General features: G+C 39.3%; 1 protein-coding gene across 4 annotated transcripts in view; it reads left to right on the top strand.

Annotated features, from left to right (window-relative positions):
* Positions 1 to 23072, top strand: part of PLXDC2 (plexin domain containing 2) — a 429167-nt gene that overhangs the window by 38816 nt on the left and 367279 nt on the right. The window lies entirely within an intron of this gene.

The following is a 23072-nucleotide window of genomic DNA, read 5'->3' as shown; positions in this document are numbered from 1 at the left end:
CACTCCTCCCGTGGTACGTCATCTGCCACCATGTACCGTGCAGTTCATCTGCTGTCTCCCACTGAACTATAGGCTCCCGAGGGTGGACCATGTACTTCCTTTTTCAAAGTGAAATCCACAATACTTGATGCATTGTCAAGCAAAAATAGATTCTCAGTAAATACTTGTTGAATACGTGAAAGAATGATTTTTCGAAACCACTCTCATTTTAACTTTAGGACTGCAGTTACGTTCCATCATATCAGTCATTCATTTGAATTAGCCACCATGACCCTGTAAAAATATAAGCATTTTTGATAAGATCAGGGGCTCTAAGGTTAATGGGAATGACTTAATTTAGGTGTGCCTCTTGTCAACATCTAATTGGAATTAGCTTCACTGAAGAAACGTGAGTTTAAATTGAGGGTGGAGGGTACAGGGGAGAGTTTGGAAAGAAGGAAAGTGAGTAGTTTGGGGGGATAGAGTATACTTTGGGTTGTAGAGTGGTCCACTGGGAGAAGAGGGAACAAAAGGCATCACAATGGCAGTAGAAGCCACTGGAGGGAAGAGAGATGGATAAATAGAAGTCTAAAGGATGCAGGGTAAATAGAAGTCTAAAGGATGCAGGAGAAAAGGCAAGGGTGTCCAGGAATTAGCATAAAATGCTTCAAATCTTTCTCTTCCTTTCCGTGCTAAAAATTTTCTTATTCCCAAGGCTCATATTTCAGGCCATACCATTAGTATTATATTTCAGACATATTATGGGTGAAACAAGTTGTAGCGGGTTGATCCAGGGGCCTATTACCATTCGTTAAAGCCTCCTATGGGGAAAATGCAAGGATAACATTTTAGAATTTTGAGAAATCTTAGAAATCTTCCAACTCAATGGGTTTTTAACATAGATTCAGAAACCTTTTTTAAAAAGGAAATCTTTCTCTGAGGTGAGATGTGTCACACAGATGCAAGCTGGGGTGATCACCCTACCCACTCAGCACTTCTTCTTTTTCTCCCTTTCCTCCAAGGTGGTCTGGCCTCTGCAAAGAGCTTGGGCTTTGCAGTGCAGTTTGCAGTCAGTGATCTAAACACTTATGCTTGTTTACTGGTGAAGGAAATCCAGTGACATTTAGAAACTTGGCAAAATGAATTAAGAGCAGGCCAAATCTGGTCACCAGTGCTGTGTGCTTGCCGTGCCACCAAGATTCTCTGGCAGTAAGAGCATCTGGCAGAGTGTCTGACACAGAAAAGAAACTTAATAAATAGAGGTTGTGCAATGAGTGAAAAAAGTGAATGAATGCGCTCTGAACTCGAGATTAAATGGGTATCCAAGTATGTGGTGTTCTGACTCTTTTTGAAAATTGTTTGAGAATCTCCTATACTTGGGAAACAAACCAACAGAGAACTAACTGATCAAAAGTGGTGTTTCATCATTTTCTGAGGGCACCTTTCTCTCTAGTCAAGATCTCTCTTTCCACTGTGAGAAACTCTCCTTCCCTGAGGGCAGGGAGTATGCCTGTTTCGTTCACCATCAATACCTACTAGGCCCAGTGCCTAACAGTGTGTGGGACAAACCAGATGCTCAACACGTATTTGTTGAATACACTGTTTACTGGATCCCTCCATATGTATGACTTAACTGAGTAATGAACGTACTTGAAACTAAACCCATTTCCTTCAGTGTTTCTGGTATCGGTTAAAGGCATCATTATGTACACACTCTTCATTGCCGGAATAAATCTGAGAGCCAGTTTTATCTAATCTCCTTTGCTTCACTCCTGTGACCACACGATTGTCAAAGTCTGATAATTTTACCGTCTATGTATTTCTTAAATTTTTCCAATTCTTTCTGGCCCCTAGGTTACCCCCGAAGTGTACTACCTTAGTATTTCTTTTCTGGACCACTTGTTTTTGCAGTAGCCCTTTACCAGCTCTGCTTCTTTCCGTCAGTGTCTTCTTGCTTCCTTCCTCTTCTTGCCTGATTGGTCTTTTCAAAAGCGAAATCTCACTTTGCCACCTCCTTGCTTAAAACATTAATGTCTCCCTAGGTCTGAACCCCTTAATTAGCACAGCATTCAAGTAACCTTTTTAGCCTCATTTCATGCCACTCTGTTTTCAGCTTCCCCTTAATTACCTGCATTTACTTAATGCACTGTCCTCTCTCATATGCATTCCCTATTCGTTTAGTCTGTGGTGCCCTTCTGCCCCTCTTTTTAGTTTTCCAATTTCTTACTCATCTTTTAAGCCTCAGTTCCAATCTCCAATTTTTGACCTTTCCTACAGCTCTCCTGACCCCCAGCTCCACCTCAGTTAGAGTTGGAGCACATCTTTTATAGCTCTTCTGAATTCTACGATGATTGGCTTCACGCTAGTGTCTCTATTGGACTATGCCCTTGATGGCAAAGAAGCTTTCTTACTTACCTGGAAGCTATATCAAGAGTCTGTTCTTTCAGACAGAGAAGGTTTTATTTGTGGATTACTCATATTGATTAGTAAGTGGTGTTCATGTAAAACTCCTAGAGAAATGCTAGAGTCTTCAACTCTAAATATTGGAGATACAGATCTTCCTTGACTTACAATGGGGTTATGTCCCTATAAACCCATCGTAAGTTGAAAATATCATTAAGTCGAAAGTGCATTTAATACATCTAACCCACTGAACATCATAGCTTAACCTAAACTACCTTAAACGTGCTCAGAACACTTACATTAGCCTGTAGTTGGGCAAAATCATCTATAACGAACCCTATTTTATAATAAAGAGTTGACTATCTCATCTAATTTATTGAATGCTGTACTGAAAGTGAAAAAAGCAAAATGGTTGTTTGGGTCCAGAAGGGTTGTAAGTGTATCAGTTGTCCACCTTTCTGATCACGTGACTCACTGGGAGCTGCAGCTCACAACTTCTGCCCAGCATGATGAGAGAGTATCATGCAGTATATCGCTAGCCCAGGAAATGATAAAACTTCAAAATTAGAAGTACAGTTTATACTAAATGCATATTGCTTTTGCACCATCATAAAGTCAAAAAATCATAAGTTGAAACATTGTAAGTTGGGGACTCTCAGTATGTTAAATGATGACACTTAAAGATACTCAGGTCTAAATATGGGAAATGATATTAAAGATGTTCCAAATGTGTATTTCTTCGTAGAACTTATAGTGGCAAGATATTAATAACGACTGTAATAATTAATGCATAGCATAGTCTGACTTAAGGAAATTTAAACAAAAGTGTTACAATTCAACTAGTTTTGATTAAATAGCTTTAATTATTTGTCTTCTCTACAAAGCTTGGGATACTCTTTTGCCTAGTACTTACATGGTATTTATCTAGTATTTTAAATAGTAATTATATATAAATATATAATGTGTATAAATAGATTAGATATTTATATATAATTATAAAGTATAGTAATATGTAGTATTTATGTAGTGCCCAACTCAGATGTAGTGCTTTTGTGTAAAATATGAGATTACGTAAGTAACCCCATTCCGTCCAGAAGCAAAGATTTTATGCAGCCAATGTTAGCTGAGTCATATTATTTATTAAATGTTTACTGTTTTCCAGACAATGGAAATTCAGTGGTTAACTAAAGAGTTGCAATAAAGATAGAATAGAATCATGGGAAGGGAGAACAAAGGGTTCTTTTCTCTTTATTTGGGTCTTCTTCAAGTTTAAGAGGTTGAATTGGCTCATTAGTCATGAATGAGAAAGTTTACTTGCTTTATGTATCGCTATTAAAGGCATTTATAATACCTACAGTACCCAACGCCTACCCTACAGCAACTCATTTTTCTTTTTTTTTTAACACTGAACTTTCCAATCAGGGAAAATAGAAGCAAACTGTGTAAGATCTATTTACACCCTGCCAAGAGTTAGCCAAGCTTCTTAGACTTACTGCATCCGTTTTCTTTTAATTGCCGTTAGTCCCTGGGGCCCTGATCTCTTATTCCTTCAGAATCTAGAAGTGAGAGATGTGAGCTGTCTGGCGCCCCAACTCTATTTAAATCTTCTTTGAGGAACAGCAGAAGTAGGTTGTGAAGAGCTTCCTATAATCCACTGGAGTGGTTCCTGTTTTACATGAACTCTTTTCTAGTTTTCTTTTTAAGTAACATGAACAAAGTAACAAGTGGAAGCCTTTTTTTTTTCCCCACTTGTGTTTTTAGAGGATAAGAGGAGGTGATTTTGATCTTTACAATCTAAAAATGAACTCACCTCTCTAATATTTGAGTCTTCATGTCGTATTTCAATTTTTAATGGCATATGAGATGCTAAGGATATGAATATTATGCTATTATGTTTTGGGCCCCTTTTTTCCCTGCAGTTTTGTTTAGATGAATCTTGGATCTTGGGTAGATGTTCTTGCAGAAGTTGTGTTGACAAAGACATCTGTGTAGATCCCAGTTCAAAACAATATTTTAGTTTCGGGAATTGTTCTGAAATAGCTGCCAGCTGACATTACATTATAGAAGTGTTTGCAGGGCTGGTACACTGCATATAGCATTTTACATTTGCCACTTATGAACCGACAGCTGGGCTGCTTAGAAATTATATTTAATGCTGTGAGGAGCAGCACATCAGGCAGGACATCCTAGGATACAGATGTGCATCACTGCCCCACCCAAAAGCCCTGGATTTGTCTTGTAGCGATTCCTTGTCTGTATGCTGTTTTGTACAGATGACTCCAAGAATGGAATTATTGTTTTCATGTTTTTCTTCAAAGGATGAATGAGTTAATGATTCAGTACCTGAAGGGAACAAGAAATACATCCCTGGGTTTAATTCAGTATCATTTTTTTACATATTGTTGTTATGTCTCTCTGCAAAGGGTTGCTATGTCAATATTTTTAAGAGAATAGAGTCCAAGGATTTCTATAGGTTTTATATTAAAAACAAGTAAGCATATTTTATTTTGGTTTGAGATAATTGGCCATATATTAGCTAAGAGAGAAAGCTAAAACTGTTTTTTTTTTGTAGAAGGTATAAACCAAACATACTTTTCAAAATGTTATTTAAATATCAGAGGAAGAGAATATTGGGCCTGCTAGATATGTGATTTAAATATGATAATTAATGAAATATATGTTGGAGCTCTGACCAATTCAAATTAATTATTCACACACAAATGATACAACACATTATTTTCTTAAGAGAGCGACCAAAACGAATGAATTGAAGCAAAATGCCATTTGTGATAAATCAGGGAAGATTTTTTAATTTGAATATGAGAAAGTATGCTTTCATGCTGATTAATCATATTTTTGTTTTTAGGGCTGAAATAGGCACCTATCTGACACACAATCTTAGGTAAAATCTGAAAATAGCACTTACAAAACCTTCTTAGTATCCTGATTTTGATTGGATTTTGTTTACTGATTTAAATGTATCTTCTTTAAGAGCATTTGAAGTAAATATCCCCACATATATTTTAGTTGCTATAATTTACTGTAAAGTTTTATTATTTATGGATATTTTATATATTTAATTGATTTGATATATTATTTTTAATTTAGTAATAATTATAAATTCTGTCATATGGCTTTATGTTTAACATCCTCTTGACTAGTAATGTGGCTTGTGCTCAGAATTAGATGTCCTCATTTTCTTTGCCTTATATTTTAGCGGGAAATTATATTACAACTAGATTTGGTAGGCCAGACCAATAACGTTTCCCCCGAAAGGCAAAGTTATATTTTTGCTTTAACACTCTTATAATATATAGGCCAAATGCCATTTTTTTCTTAAGCCTTGTATTCTTTCTGAAACTATCTAAAGTATAAATAATTTGAAAATCAAAAAATAGAATAATTTTAAGGAGTGCTTTTTATCAAAATAATGTGCCTTTCTGCTAATGCTAAACATAATAGTGAAAGTGCTGATGAGATGTTGATATTTAGAAAAATGGGAAAATGGACTTTGGATGAGAATTAACTAATTTATACTTGCAATGATTATTCACTGGCAACTATTATATGCATGGTGCTAGGCAATGAACGTGCAGTGATGAATAGGATACAAATCCTTCAAAGAGAGTACAGAGAAGTAGATTAGATAAATATGTAAACAAACATATTCTCAGGAAGAGTAGGAAAAGAACTCAGGAAGGAATTCACATTTGGGCTGTAGTCACATATGAGAGACACCTAGTGTAGGTTTGAAGGGTGAGTCAAGGGGGACTTCCTGGTGGCGGTGACACCACTCCTGAGTTCAGAAGGGTAAGTGAGAGTTGGGGAAGCCAGGAGGACAGGTATTCCTGGCAGTGAAGGTCAGTTTAATCAATGCCCCATGGAGACAGAGAGGATGACGCTTGGAAAAAAGGCCACAGTTCAGCGTGGCTGGAGGAGATTGTAGAAGAAGGAATAGAGAGGTGGGACTGATTTTTCTTTAGATGTTTTACCAGCAAAGGAGTTGTTTTTAGATAGTCTGTCAGTGTTGTATTCCACATAGATGCAATGTTGATTAAAAAGGGGGAGGGAAGTCAATCTAGTTATGGGAGCCATTGTTCCTCTGAAAGTTGGAACAGCTCTGGAAACCTCAAGGGCTCTTTCCCTGTGGTCAAAGTTAAATCTGTACAATGGAAGGATTCTCTCCTGGGTACTCTGCACCATAGGGAGCTTGTTTACACTCTGGGTTAAGTTCTTTTGCTTTCTTCTGCGCATAAGAATTCAGAAGGCTGGTGGAAAAACTTAACTCTTTTTCATTCTTATGAAATGTATTTTCCCAGAGGTAGAATCGAGCTGTGCTTCACTTTGCAAATTTAGAAAAAAGCTTTTATATGCCCTGAAGGTCCTGCCTTCTCATTATTGGAATGAATGGACCGAAAGATATCCTCTTTGGCTTTGTGTTTTTAAGGCTTTCTTACATCATTATCATTTACTTTGCTACTTCCCTACCATTTATCATCCCAAAATACAATAAGGAGGGAAAAAACCTCTAAAATACCTCCAAGTACCTGAATATCCCCATGGAAGTTGTAACTGAAGATTGTTACTTTCTGTTTCAGCCTTAGTCATCTCAGGAAGCTCTATAAAGAACTGAAACTTAAAAAAAAAATGGAACACTTAGAAAGAACAAACCATTGTGGCAGTAGTAAGCATAAGGTGGGTTTTCACAGTTGCTTAACACATCTTTTTAAGCCATCTCTCAGGAAATGCACAGCTTTAACTTCCAGCTGCCGGACACATGATGAACACCTACACATTGATGCCCTTACACCCTCCTCCCTCCATTTCCTAGCAGGCATCCAGCGTGTATTACTGCCCTGCTGGTTATTGTTATTTCAGCCATACCAAAGATGCTTACACTCTCCTGTCAGCTCCACAAATCACACCTTCATCCTTGTTTATACTTTACTGCCAGTGAAAAAAAGGATTATTGGAATGGGCTCACTGTAAAAAGCATCTTGCTGAGCTTTGTAGTTTTCTTGGCTCTTAGGTGATTAAAATAAGAGGAAATTGAGGTGAAATTTCCTGGATAAACTGGGTAGAAAGATAATCATATGCAGTCTCTGGGTATTCTAAAATGTGGAAATAATGACCAGGGTGGAGGTAATTCCCTAGTTCCATCTAAGAAAATCCAAGGAAAAAGAATATAGTTAGTATCTATAAATCTATCTTTGAAAACCCAAAAGGAGTGACCCTATGAAATTTGGTTGATTGTTGCCGATATTAGTAAACAGAATTCTCATGAAATCTATAAACAACATTAAAAACTAATAGAAGGTCTCAGCTATCTTTAAACTTATCATCTGTAAGTTTGCAACATTTAGAAATTAAAACTGTTATTCAGGGTTTGAGAATCTGTTCAAGTATAATTGTTGTTTTTATACATAGATTGGAAAATCTTATTCAAATTGTATTCATGTGCATAAGAATAAAGGAGATTATGGTACTGAGGATTTCCTCAAAATTTTTTCCAAACTTTTGACACATTCTCAAAAATAAAAACCAGTGTTTTATACACACCGTGCAGGATCTGAATTTAATGTAGTCTATCCATTTTCTGACTATAAAGTTTGCTTCAAAAGTAAGTTCAAAGATAGCACTATTAAAAGGAAATATGCAACCATCATTTTTTATTCTTATTTAAACAGTTGTTCAGTTAATAGAAAAAAGTCTGTTGATTTTTGAAAATGCATCCCTTTTACTTACTGAAACACCTTTGTTATCCTAAAAATAAGTTCTGTAGTGTTTTTATTTATTTTATCAGCCTACATTTTTTTTTACGTTTACACTATTCTTCAAATATTATTTCAAAGCATAGCGATTGTTTAGGAACCACCAGAATGAAGCATATTTGTGGTTAATTCAAAAGTTTTAATGAGAAGCTGCAAATCTTAGGTTAAAACATTAAGATATTTTTGTTTCTTCGGATTTTTTTCCTGTCAACACTTGGTTATACCCTTTGATAATTTTTTTTAAATTAATTAATTTATTTATTTTTGGCTGTGTTGGGTCTTCGTTTCTGTGCGAGGGCTTTCTCTAGTTGCGGTGAGCAGGGGCCACTCTTCATCGCGATGCGCGGGCCTCTCACTATCGCGGACTCTCTTGTTGCGGAGCACAGGCTCCAGATGCGCAGGCTCAGTAGTTGTGGCTCACGGGCCCAGTTGCTCCGCGGCATGTGGGATCTTCCCAGACCCGGGCTCGAACCCGTGTCTCCTGCATTGGCAGGCAGATTCTTAACCACTGCGCCACCAGGGAAGCCCTGATAATTTTTAATTATATAAATGCTAGCATCTTCTACCTTGTCCTATAGATTATTACAAATAGATTAGAATAAATTCATACAGGCATTTTGAGTCAGAGAACTCAGGGCTCAAGATTTGGTTATGCCCTTTCTACCTTTAGTAATTGTGAAAGTTAATTTAATTTCTCTAAACCTTTCTCTAAACATTCTTCTCATTTGTGTAAAATATTAATTATTATATCACAGAATTCTTGAGAGGATTAAATGAGAGCAAACAATATAGTTATTATTATATTACTTTTTAATGTTTAATATTAAGTTTAAATGTTTAATTAATATTTTATTACTTTTATTGTATAGTAGTGTTTATTTGTAGTTAATTATCTATAATGTTTAATTTTTACTTTATTTAATATAATAACAATGCATTATATTTCTGAACATCCTGATTATGCTAGAAACATGTCTATGTTACTGTTCATAAAACAAGTGAAAATATATTTTAAAATTCATGGTGGAGGAGTATGCAAAAATGCAGTGATCATCAAAACGTTTAGTAAGCTGTAGTGAGTATGCCATTTGGTATTGTTTTATATAAGCATTCCTGGTGGTTTTGGGCATCTCTTGAAACATCAAGAGATCAAAGGTAAGTGAAATGCACATGATTTTAAAGTAAAGGTGATTTCTGGTGAGACATTCCCACCAGAGGAATGATGAGAGAAAAGCCGGGAGGCTCATTAAGAGAGAGTAAGGATTGCTTGACAAGGTTTTGCACAAATGTGGCAAATGAAACAAATCTGGGGTCTTATTCCAAATGCCTATTAGAAAATTATTTACATTAATGAGATGCTATGGAAAATCACTAAAATTAAGAAAAGATAGGAAGGAGAAGAAATGCACTTCATAAGGAAAAAGTTGAAACTACTAGAGCATTTCAGTAAAATTGAAAGTGGAAAACATGGCATCTGTTATTTATCTCTAACTATGATTGAAGGTGATAAATTAAAGTATTGTATGTAAAATACTTAGGTCATTTCCTGGCGTCAATAAGTACTCAATGAAGATTAGCTACATTACTGCTACTCCTACTCCTATTTCAGCTTCTACTTCTGTCATTACTATGATGTTAGATTGCCAGACTGGTTTAGTGTTAGGCTCAGATGAGGAGGGAAAATCTGTCCTGTATAATTTATTGACTCCTTACTGTGTGCTAGATTCTGCGTTAAATGTTTTTTATGCACTATCTCATGTAATATATACAGTAGCCCTGTGAGGTCGGGTCTATTATTGTCTCCTTTGTGTAGGTGAACAAACTGAGGCTTAGTCTGAGTTGCCCAAGATGAGAACTGGGATTTGCACCCAGGCAGCCTGGCTACTAATCACCATTAGGATCTGACTTCATGCTTTCTCACAGTGAGGGATTTCAAATGAGAGAGACGGCAGGTCTGTTTTATTCACTCCTATATCTGTAGGGCTTAGATGCATGCCTGGTACATATTAGGCATTTAATAAATATCTGTTGAACGAATGAAAAGTACCTTTTCAGGGATAATTAGGCTGAAATGCTCACTTAAAATAATGGGCGGGTTATTTTTCTTTAGAAGGAGCTGGTGGTTTTTTTCAGAAAATCAGGAATTTCTGGGACCATAAGCCATGAAATAGTCCAGAAAGTGAACACAGGCATCTGTGAAGACAGCTCAGATGAAGTAGAGGAAAAATTGCAGAATATGGCCAAGGCAACTTCACCCCTGAGGCGAAGTTCAGTCCTTTAATGCAGAGCTCCCAGATGTCAACAAAATACTGAGAGCAGGTTTGGGGTGGTCACAAAACATCACTAACTGGACAGTGGTGACAGCCCTATTCGAGGATGGAATAGGCCAGAGGAGCATCTAAACCTGGCAGGAATGAAATCGGGACAGGGAATTTGTGACTTCATAAAGAGAATCAGCGCAGCAGAGATGGTATCAGTCTTTTAGTTCTTTTGTCATAAGAACACCCTGTACTTACTTCTGTGTTTTTGTAGTTTTGCCCTTAAATGCCTAGTAAAGTTCTCTAAAAAATTTCGACATTGGCTTAGCTCAACTAAGTGGAGAAGCGTCTCAGCCACACCTAGACAAATGTGGTCTGGAGCATTGGAATGCTCCAGAGGGAGGGGGCGCAGCTGTTGAGTTGGGAAATAGGGTGGAGTGAGGGGCTGCAGGGCAGAGACTCAGGAACAAGGTGGGGGTAGTTGAGGTTGGGTAAACGTCCATGATCTCCCTCCAGGGTGTTCTCCAGCCATGAGGCTCTGTGGTCATGGGACATAGATTTTTTCTGGGCTAAGTCAACCCAAATGTAGAAAACTTCATTTTGTTGTACCCTGAGAAATGCTTTCAAAGTTTCTCTGGGTCTACTTGAAGGTCACCAGTATGCGGGAAAGAGCCTGGGACTGTTTTGTTAACTCCCCTTTTCCACATGTCTAATCTTTATGCTGATTCAAATGATTGCACAAACTCCTCACAGAACATTTTGGCTGTTTACATGACACCAAAGAATTGTTTTGACAGAAAACCTCCTAATATAGCAAAAGGGTCGTTACTGGTTCAAAACAAGGGTGTTCATGCAGTGTTATCATGTGTGCCAAAGTGCATCGTAGTTCAGTGCTAATGTTTGCCCATGGAGTTCCCAGGGTTCTTTGCTGCAGTGATTAGGATGGGGTGAGCCAGAGAAGTGTTGGGAACAGTAAAGCTTTGCTCTGCAGAAAGTTGCTGATTCTATGCTTATTGTATTACACATCTAGCAGAGTTGTATGCTTGTTTGTTTTCTCTTTTGTAGAAGATCTTTCTGAACTTAGAGGTAATGTGGGTCTAACACTGCTTCCCACTAGTGGAGAATCACTTCTTTAATCCAATGTTTTTCAATACTTGCAGTGATTCTGGAATTGATCAAAAACGTTTATTTAAAAACATTCATAAACAATGTATAAACTTTGCTCTTTCATTAAACATTATAAGGAATTCCGTTTCATTTTTTGGTATTACAAAGATCTATTTCCACTGCAAAATGGGATTAGGTAGGTGTGTGGGGACCATGTGGTATTTTTACTGCCTTAAATGGTCCGGAGTGAGAAAGAGTTTTGAGAGTCAATTCTTTTTTTTTTTTTTTTTTTTTTAAGGATTTTCTTATTTATTTATTTATTTATTTATTTATTTATTTTTGGCTGTGTTGGGTCTTCGGTTCGCGCGAGGGCTTTCTCCAGTTGCGGCAAGCGGGGGCCACTCTTCATCGCGGTGCGGGGACCGCTCTTCATCGCGGTGCGCGGGCCTTTCTCTATCGCGGCCCCTCCCGTCGCGGGGCACAGGCTCCAGGGGCACAGGCTCCAGACGCGCAGGCTCAGCAATTGTGGCTCACGGGCCCAGCTGCTCCGTGGCATGTGGGATCCTCCCAGACCAGGGCTCGAACCCGTGTCCCCTGCATTAGCAGGCAGATTCTCAACCACTGCGCCACCAGGGAAGCCCGAGAGTCAATTCTTGGAACCAGTTTGTAGTTCTTATGAGGATATATGGTAAAAGATCTGTGAGGGTTTTTCTTTTTTAAATCATGGAACCAGGTATCCATATTCTTCAAATTTCAGACCTGCCTGTTGGTAGCCAAGGATAAGGCAGTGAAGGAGAGAGCAAGTGGTAGGACAAATGTATACAACTTTTCTTACTGAAGGTAAGCTTAACCCAATAAACAGCTGGTTTGCAGAGTTCAACACACTGACGATTGCAGGTGGTTATCTCTGCTTACTGCAGCCAGTGAAATCAGTGAAAAGAGTGGTCCTACCAATGGGCCTGAAGAATGAGTGGCATTTTCTGGGACAGTGGCAGAAAAATGGCATGAAGTGGAAAGCATGGGGAGTATTGAAGATAAAGTCTTTTCTTCTGTTTAGAAACAATTTATATTAGGCAAACACAGAAGAAATTTCTTTGAAATTTGGATCTCCTCTTACTGGTTAGTGTCGAGGAGGGCAACTTACTTTTTCTGAAATTTCAGAAATTTCAACAGAGACACATCATCAACACTCTCTCTTTCCTGCCCTATACTTGTTTCCACAACCTCGGTTGTTGACCCTTGAACCTGTTTGATACAAAAGACTTTGTAGCATGTAGAAATGGCAGGCAGTGGACTCCCTGCCCTCAGAGAGCTGTACATGGAAGAGGGATAAGTACGACACACATCAAACGCTCCAAACACAGGGCGCAGCATGCTCAGTGCTAGAGGACAGGTGTGCCTTGCTGAGGCGCGCAGGGAGCCAGGTGCAGAAAGGGGGTTTGCTGTTTGGGAGCTGGGGCAAGACGAGGCAAAGGCCCCTTGAAAGAAATACCACTTGAACTGGGCAAGGAGGGGCGGATGTGATGTCGTTAGCAGGCACAGATGGAGGCAGAGCGTGTTTCAGGCAAAGGGACTGCAAGCCAGAGAAGCAGAGTGCTTGTGCAGGGGAGTGGGGAAGGCCGGCTGCAGGGTGACTGGCGTTAGGGGATTTGTCAGAGGTGAGGCTGGGCTTGTTCATCGGCACTGTTCTTGGAGGTTCTTGAGCCAGGCTGAGGAATTTAAACTTCATGCGATCTAGGAGAGTAACTGTCAGAAATGCTGGGGAGGGGATCTCTCCAAGGGGTAGATGATTATTCTAAATGACTTCTCTGGCACCTTCTAACAGTATCACCCTTTGAGTCAATCATATTGTTCTAATGAAACATTTCAGATTGAAGGTCCAAAAATTATATCATAAAGCCAAAGCGGTTCCCAGGTGCTTCGTATTATACGCTCAGCCATGTGCTTCTGTGGGATTTAACAAGGAAAGTGGTGTAAAAGGCAGAAAATTGCCATGTTTGTTTTTCAGTTAACTTTAGAAGATGTAGCAGTGGTGGAAAATAAACAGGAAAGAATGCTGAGTGTAGTCAATGGCTCTTGTTCAGTTTCACTCATTAATTGTGTCATGAAGAATAAATAACCAAAAGTTGAACTTAATATCATGGAGGTAAAAGAATAATATGTGTGTGTGTGTGTGTGTTTTAAGAAAGAATAATCTGAGAGACTAAAAAGGGATAATGTTAGTTTTTAGAAATATTTTAATTGGTAAATTTAAAAAACAAGTTAAGTTTAAGCCAGCTAACAACATTGGTAATTAATAGTCATAGGGGCAGTAAAACATCCAAAATTTGTCAAGGAAATGAAGAATAAGTGCAATATAAATAAAGATACTCTATAGTGTGTGTGTGTGTGTGTATGTGTGTGTGAGAGAGAGAGAGTGCATGTGTGCACAAACTAATCTCTGTTCAGTCTCTTCCCAGAATGCTCAGCTGAGTGCAAATAGGATTTAGAGTTCTTGCTGTGAATTTGTGTCTTACAGTGGAGATGGAAATATGAGTTAATGTAATTAGTTCAACTTTTCTAAGAAGTCAACAGCAAAATTTCTGTTTCCTTTAACTGTATAATTTCCTTCAAGATAAAATAAAATTCGAGTTTGTCTGAGAATCAGAGAAGTGAGCGATTTTGTCATCTGTCTCCCTTTCGATGTCATATGAAATATGGGACATTTTAATTAAGAGGGAAAAGCTCAGCATGTTGATTTTCTTGATATATGCAGAAGCACTCAATGCAAATTTACTCCTGAAATTTTGGGTAACCTTTGCCTTCTGACAACAACAACAAAATCTTAACATTCACTTGGAGCTTTTTCTTCCGATGAACTCCACAAAGTTAGATGATAATCAGTGGTGGGGGTTATGAGTCCAAGAGCTGGTCCATAATTGATCCTTCTCCATTTCTTATTTTCAAGTCTTATTTGCACTATGGTTCTGGGAGAGTGGAAAAGGAACCAGAAGGGAAAATAACATAGGTTAGGAGGGAGGGATTTAGGATTACAGAGTAAGAGATCTTTTCCATTTGTGGCAAAATGAGTTTTGCTAACTTTAGAAGATATTTTGAAACCAATAAGAAAAACTTGTGCATCAAGATTTGAAAATCTTCATAGAAACTAGATATCTTCCCCAGCTTGACTGTGGTGAAATGTATACAAAACTGTGATGTCTAGTTTCTCAACCAACATTGTACTGTGGGGTCTAGTTTCCTCTCTAAAAGGAAAAGATTTTTAAAAACAATTCTTTAAGAGGAACCAAAGCATCAGTAAATCTGAATAATTATGACAGAATCACTCCTGAGTGTGTCTAGTTATAGCAACCACATATATCAGGGTTTTTTTTCCATTTAATTTCACAGTGTTTCTCAGATTCTTGATCACGACATTATCTCTTGGCAGATAGAAGAAGCATTTCTGCCTCTAACAACTGTTCACTGTTGCCAGGTTAAATATTATTAGCTTTGGCTAGGTTACAGTTGTGAAATTCGGATTTTTCATCAGTGATATTATATTACAGGTGCTTAAAAAATCTCATACAAAACATATTTCATCTTTTGATAATTAAATTAGTATTAGCCATAGGTTGTCAAATTGAGAGAAATCTAGAAAACAGGTGATTTTATTTAAAATGCAAATTCAGTCAAGAATGTGAAGATGACCTCAAAAGTTGTTTGAGTCCCACTGAATATAAAAAGATTGAATTCTGTGGAGATAAAACGACATTAGCAACATTGTGATTAAAACTCTTTAATCTGTATGACTAAAATCAGGAAGAGAGAGAGAGAGACAGAGATTAAATGACTTCTCCAATGCGTGCAGATAGTAGTATCAGAGCTGGGACTATATCAAGCTTTCCTGGGTTACCATTATTTCTATTACATTGTATTTAAATCCAACTCTATAATTTGCTTTTTGCCCATGAAATTCATTCTCTATTCTTCCAGAGTAAAACAATTTTGAGTTGGGCATATGGCTACTTAGCTAGTAATGATGTTTTTCTTACCCACCTATGCATCCAGGTATGACCATGTGACTAGGTTTTTGCCAATCACAGAAATGTTTGCAGTGCCTGCATCATTGCCTATTGCTTCCTCTCCATGGGGGCTGGAATGGAGATCTGGTGACCCAGCTTCAACTAGGAATTCAAGGACAAGGCCATAGTAGAGCAATGAAGTGGAAGGGAGCTGGGTGACTGCATGACTTTATGCAGCAAAACCACTCTCTGACCCAGAACTGTGGCCTACCTCTATTACAGTGGTTAAAATATATTCTATAAAGCATTAGCATGTTTTCCTTTCTCTTCCTTGGGCTTCAGCATGGGTTAGCATCAGTGGAAGAATGTATGCCACTTAACATAATGCCAGCAAATACCTTGGGGTGGGAGGAGCTTAAAGCAGCCTCAGGTAACATTGCTGTAGCAGATAACTACCTAATCAACCTTGCCTTTTTGGGAAGATGCATTGGAGAATATGGGTAGCGAAGATATTTAGAGTGGGGTTGAGCAAGAAAGAATTTGGCAAAGGCTTAGAATTACTGCTTAATCAGTTATAAATGTATTTCTTACAAAATATTGACTATAAGATATGTAAATATAAATATTTGGAAAATATCACCTGAGCATCACTTGTAGTTTACATCAGACTTGAAATTTTATCATTCATGGGCCTATCTCACCTCAAAACAGAAGACTGGAATTATATTATTTCCCCACTTTAAAAATGTTTTTGAATTTTTATTTACATCTTAAAGAATTTTTTAAAATATACATTTATAATATTTAGCTTTATAAATGCTCTTTCCGGGCTTCCCTGGTGGCACAGTGGTTAAGAATCCGCCTACCAATGCAGGGGACACGGGTTCGAGCCCTAGTCTGGGAAGATCCCATATGCCGCGGAGCAGCTAAGCCCGTGAGCCACAACTACTGAGTCTGCGCTCTGGAGCCCGCGGGCCACAATTTCTGAAGCCCGCGTGCCCAGAGCCCGTGCTCTGCAACAAGAGAAGCCACTGCAATGAGAAGCCCGCGCAACGTGACGAAGAGTAGCCCCTGCTCGCCAGAACTAGAGAAAGCCCGCGTGCAGCAACGAAGACCCAACTCAGCCAAAAGTAAATAAATAAATAAATGCTCTTCCCCACGTCTTAGATTTTAAAATAAATATATATTTTTTGAAAAGGGCATAAACATTTTAAAAACTTTGCAAATTGCACATTGCATCAATAAATGCCGGCTTGAGTCGAGTTTAAGTAGAATACTTTTTCTGGGAATGATAGAATTCCCAAAGAAAATCTTTGGATAACTAGACTGCTCAATTCTAGGCAAACTCCTTTAACGTGCTCATTGACGTTTGATAATTTAATCCGTCAGTGAGCTGTCCTTACCCCCAATAGTTAATTGAAGCTAACATGGTTGAAAGTCTTTCTGATTTATTAATTGCACTGCATACTTTTCGCAGCTCAATTTGTTTTTATTGCCAAAGCAAATTATTTTGTCTTTTTTTCTGCTAATGTTTTTCAGTTTCAAATCACCCTGTCATCTTCCACACATTAGAGAGGACTATGAAATGAACTCTGGCTTCTTCTGAGTGTCATGCTATTTTGAAATGGCTCTCAATAGGCGTTTGGATTTTCTCTCAGAATTGACAGCAAACTTGAGTCACAGCATGGGGAAGCTAAACAGAGGGCTTCTTCCCAACACATGTAGAGGATGTTTCCTTTTTATTGTATTGTCTGATTCTAAACTTCCTTAGTTTTTATTGATGCCACTGCCTTAGGCATGCTGACTGGTCTTTAAAGTCAGGGAGCTATTCTTATCTCTGCCAGTAGTATTAGCCAGTGAATCATTGCAAAATCTGGGGATCCAAATTTCTTAGGCACCTGTAATGAAAAAAAGTAAGATCCCTTCATTTAGGGGATTAAAGCAATAAGATGACAGCTAATTAGAATTCTGAGAGTTACAACTTTTCAGAACATCATTAAGAACAAAATGCAAAGTATAGGCATGATTATACTTGAAATTTTTAGGCTGTCGTTAGCATTGATGACCTATAAAATATTGTGTGGGTATTATAGTGCTGGGCTTATAGAATGCATTCAGCTGAGGTTTGCTGATTAATAGGCAATTTCTTATTTACTAGAATATTTAGATGCCATTTTGTATGAATTCAGGCAATCCATGAGTTTTGTATCTCTATGTGTGAATATACATGTATCAAATTATTCTAATTATTAAATTTTAAATGCCCATTATATGCTGGGACATTTTGCCAGGTGCTTGCATTTTAACAAATATATCTATATTTAGTGATTTATATACAAAACATGTTACTGTTTGAAACTTTCTTTTTCCATTCAGCTATTTTAGTATTGTGTAGGGTAAGTCTATAAGGTACTTGGAAAAAAAAAAAAAAAACTGCGGCTGCAATGAAAGTTTAGACACCATGTTATTTACAAGCACCAAAGGACTTACTCTATTGCGAGCAAAGCATGGTCTTTTGCCTTAAAGAGAATATAACCAAATTATGGGTTTATTGAATTACTTATGCCTTATCTACCTTCCAAAAGATATTTAGGGCAGAGCGGTCACGTTGGTCTACGGATGCAGGTGAGGGAGAGGATAAAGGATAGAAGGATAAAAGATGGAACAAATAGAATTGGACACAGAGTAAGTAAGCAAACACTTTAGAAGCTGAAGTGTACTCTAGAAATACAAAGGTTGAAGCCACCACATCTGGTCAGAGAAATTACAGCATCTTCATGGTTGAGAAGCCAAGTAAAGGATCACCCTGGAAGGAATCTGTCTCCCAGGAAGAGATGGCACATGGAATCAGTAGAAGTGTAAAAAAAAAGTGCTAATGCTGTTAAGTGCAGTCAGCATGCAGTGCCTATTTTGTGGGAAGGGAAAACATTATCAAAGGTATAGTTCTGGGAAACTGTGATGTGTATTTGACAAGTAAGAGTTAGTTTAGAATCGTGGACTGTAGTGTAGACATAGGGGTGGGATGAGGGACTCTGAGGCCATGAGCTGCTCCATGGCCGTATTGTAGAAGGCCTTGCATTTCCAGCTGAGGAGGTTATAATTACTTCAGTAGGCAGTGAGAATCCACTGAAGGCATAAGATTAGAAACATGCAGTAAAAGTGCATTTAGAAGGATTAATTTAGCTGTGTTCTCTAAGATGGGTTGAAGTATGAAGGAAGTGAAAGTGGGTCACCAATTTGGAACTTACTGTGGGCAATACAGGTGACAAGTAGATCATGCAAGATTGTGGCTGACCTACCTCTGATTTTCATTGTCAGTAAGCTGATTTAGTAAACTTGACCATAATGAATATTTAGAAACCCTTAATCTAGGGGCTTTTTATTTCCTTCTGTTGTGCAGTTGAAAAATAAAAATCTTCCTATGGGGAGTTTTGAAACAAATTTTCAGTTGCTTTGATTCATGTGGACTGAAATTATTCTGGAATAGCAGAATCATTCTGCTTAAGAAACCACAACATGAGATAATACTTTAGACCGTGCTTAAGGATAAAATGTGTAGGCACGGTTTAAAAACATTAAAAGCACAATGTGATAATCAGTAGTTTAAAGCTTGGGTGACCACTTTTTGAAGTATGTTAACGAGTTATTTTTTGGTATTCTGTGGTATCTATTACATGGCCAACTTGAATACTGTTTTTTTTTTATTATTCTTTTCTATTTGAAATCAGTGAGAAAAGTATCCTTTTTCTTTCTTTTTTTTTAATTAATTAATTAATTTATGGCTGTGTTGGGTCTTCGTTTCTGTGCGAGGGCTTTCTCTAGTTGCGGCAAGCGGGGGCCAATCTTCATCGCAGTGCGCGGGCCTCTCACTATCGCAGCCTCTCTTGTTGCGGAGCACAGGCTCCAGACGCGCAGGCTCAGTAGTTGTGGCTCACGGGCCTAGCTGCTCCGCGGCATGTGGGATCTTCCCAGACCAGGGCTCGAACCCGTGTTCCCTGCATTGGCAGGCAGATTCTCAACCACTGCGCCACCAGGGAAGCCCGAGAAAAGTATTCTTGATTATATTTACTCTTAAAAACACATTATTAATGTTAGTAATGTCACATGCAGTGTGTTAGGCAGAGGGCTATTTTGGAATTCTCTATGAAATAAAGCATCCAAAGCTTTTTATGAATTGTCTATCTTCTTTCAACTTCTTCTATCTTGACTCTCATTCTCTGTGTAGACCTTATGCCCCAGGCAACTCATACTATATTTGTACTTTAATGCTTCTCCCTTGTTTCAAGCTGTTTTTACCCCTGGAATGTTCTTTTTTTTTTTTTTCTCAATTTCTGCTTCTTTAAGTACCATCTAAAATACTATAGAAGTCAGCAAAATAATTTTTAAAATAACCTCATATATTTATATCAATAGTTCTTAGGAGTTTTCAAAACATTTTCCTATCAATTATCTCATTTGAATTTTTATAATAAAAGATTCCAAATATTATGTTTACACAAGAGTAATTTAAAATGAAGTTGTGCTCAAATGAGCTTTGAACCTGCTTAAGTCTTCAAATGAATTAGGTTTTTTTCCAGTATCTTAGATACCTCCCATTTCTCCTGCCTCTGAACTTTAGGTATAAGGTGTAAATTTCTTTTAAGAATGGAGTCTTTCACTTTCTCCCCCAATGTCTCCTTTACATTGTGAGCCTTTTAATGCCTACAGCTTAGACTAATTACAAAAATAGTTTGATTGAATTAGTAACTGTGAGGCAACTTTACAATTTTGTGAAATAGCTACTATATTTACTGATTGATATCAACTATATGGTGGCAGATGACAGTTTCTAACAGAGTTTTTCTCCTTTTCCACAACTTGTTTTAACATCCCATATACAAAGTCTTACAAAGCTGCTCTCAGTTGCTTGATAAGGCGGATGTGACGACAAAAACCTTAAAGATCTGTAACAGTATTGGTAAATGAAAAAGGTTAAAGAACTACAGTAGTTGATTAAAGGGCTAAATGAAATTATTTATAAATTTCTCAATTATTGAAACTGCCAATAAGTGTAGATAACTTCACTAGTGTGGTGTTGCAGAAGGCATTGTAATTAGCAGTTTTAAGTTATTGCGTCATTATATTTCATATATTTGATATATCTTATTATTATACAGAGCCCATATTTAAATATTTACATTCTACAAATTATCAATGTTGTCTTTCTGATTAGGCTGAAAAACTCCCTAGCTTACCTTAATGTTCCAGTTACTTCTTCATATAATTATCTTATGCTGGTAGACATTTATTTTGGCAAGGTTTTGACTGCTGGTTCCAGCTCAAGTTCACGTATTAAAATTCAACATGTTTTAATTAAAGTTGATATTGAGTAATTTCTAAGTGCCTGCTTAAGTGACTAGCAGACTTTTCTTTTGATGGATTCCTCATTGTGGAACTCTGGCTGGTACTGAAGCAATTTGAATGTTTATAATAAAATTTGGGGTAATACAAATTCAGAGTTGCTTGCTTTTCATCACAAGATCTTAAAAATTTCATTTACATTTATTTTTGCTACAACTTCACACACACATTAAACATCAGTTCATTATTCTACAGTAGGGATGTTCCCCTGAATATAACAATAAAGACTAAGAGATCAGAGAATTTGCATTCTTTAATTAAAGAGAACAAGAAACCCAGAAGGTCAATATTAGGAGGTCAACAAAATGTTTGGGCTAATAATGGAAAGATGGAGGAAGAGGTTAGGCAGGCTTTGGAGAAATCAGATAGTCAACCGGCCGATCCAGGACTAAAACTCAGTTCTGTCTGACTCCAAAGTCAGGCAGTTCTTTTCCTGCTGTCCTGCTTCCGTAAATAGATGTCGTGAAGCCGTGCGGTAGAGCTAAGTCAGTGAATCAGATATAATAGTGTGAAAGGCTTGTAAAACCAAATATTAAATTCTGCACTTGGATTCAAAGATACAACTGTGATCGAATGGATGAGATGTGGATAAACAGTAGCATATGTTAAAAACATTTGCTTGGGGGATTGGAGAAGATGGCGGAAGAGTAAGACGCGGAGATCACCTTCCTTCCCACAGATACAGTAGAAATACATCTACACGTGGAACTGCTCCTACAGAACACCCACTGAACGCTGGCAGAAAACGTCCGACCTCCAAAAAGGCAAGAAACTCCCCCCGTACTGGGGTAGGGCAAAAGAAAAAAGAAATAACAGAAACAAAAGAATAGGGACGGCACCTGCACCAGTGGGAGGGAGCTGTGAAGGAGGAAAGGTTTCCACGCACTAGGAGCCCCTTCGCGGGCGGAGACTGCGGGTGGCGGAGGGGGGAAGCTTCGGAGCCACGGAGGAGAGCGCAGCCACAGGGGTGCGGAGGGCAAAGCGGAGAGACTCCCGCACGGAGGAGCAGTGCCGACCAGCACTCACCAGCCCGAGAGGCTTGTCTGCTCACCTGCCGGGGCGGGCGGGGCTGGGAGCTGAGGCTCGGCTTCCGTTCGGATCGCAGGGAGAGGACTGGGGCTGGCAGCGTGAACACAGCCTGAAGGGGTTAGCGCACCACAGCTAGCCCGGAGGGAGTCCGGGAAAAAGTCTGCAGCTGCCGAAGAGGCAAGAGACTTTTTCTCGCCTCTTTGTTTCGCGGCGGGCAAGGAGAGGGGATTCAGAGCGCCGCCTAAACGAACTCCAGAGATGGGTGCGAGCCGCGGCTATCAGCGCGGATCCCACAGCAACAGGGGCGCAGAGGGAAAAACGGAGAGGTTCCCGCACAGAGGCTCGGCGCCGAGTAGCACTCAGCAGCCCAAGAGGCTTGTTTGCTCCCCCGCCGGGGCGGGCGGGGCTGGGAGCTGAGGCTCAGCTTCAGTCGGATCGCAGGGAGAGGACTGGGGCTGGCGGCGTGAACACAGCCTGAAGGGGTTGGCACACCACAGCTAGCCCGGAGGGAGTCCGGGGAAAAAGTCTGCGGCTGCCAAAGAGGCAAGAGACTTTTTCTTGCCTCTTTGTTTCGCGGCGGGCAAGGAGAGGGGATTCAGAGCGCCGCCTAAACGAACTCCAGAGAAGGGCGCGAGCCGCGGCTATCAGCGCGGATCCCACAGCAACAGGGGCGCAGAGGGAAAAACGGAGAGACTCCCGCACAGAGGCTCGGCGCCGAGTAGCACTCACCAGCCCGAGAGGCTTGTCTGCTCACCCGCCGGGGCGGGCGGGGCTGGGAGCTGAGGCTCAGGCTGCGGTCGGATCGCAGGGAGAGGACTGGGGCTGGCGGCGTGAACACAGCCTGAAGGGGTTGGCGCACCACAGCTAGCTGGGAGGGAGACGGGGAAAAGGTCTGCAGCTGCCGAAGAGGCAAGAGACTTTTTCTTGCCTCTTTGTTTCGCTGCGCGCAGGGAGAGGGGATTCAGAGCGCCGCCTAAACGAACTCCAGAGAAGGGCGCGAGCCGCGGTTATCAGCGCGGACCCCAGAGACGGGCATGAGACGCTGGGGCTGCTGCTGCCGCCTCCAAAAAGCCTGTGTGTGAGCACAGGTCACTCTCCACACCAACCCTCCCGGTAGCCTGTGC

The sequence above is a fragment of the Balaenoptera acutorostrata genome, chromosome 3 (assembly GCF_949987535.1).
Source record: "Balaenoptera acutorostrata chromosome 3, mBalAcu1.1, whole genome shotgun sequence".
Classification (NCBI taxonomy): domain Eukaryota; kingdom Metazoa; phylum Chordata; class Mammalia; order Artiodactyla; family Balaenopteridae; genus Balaenoptera; species Balaenoptera acutorostrata.
This window is presented reverse-complemented; position numbering and strand designations above follow the sequence as displayed.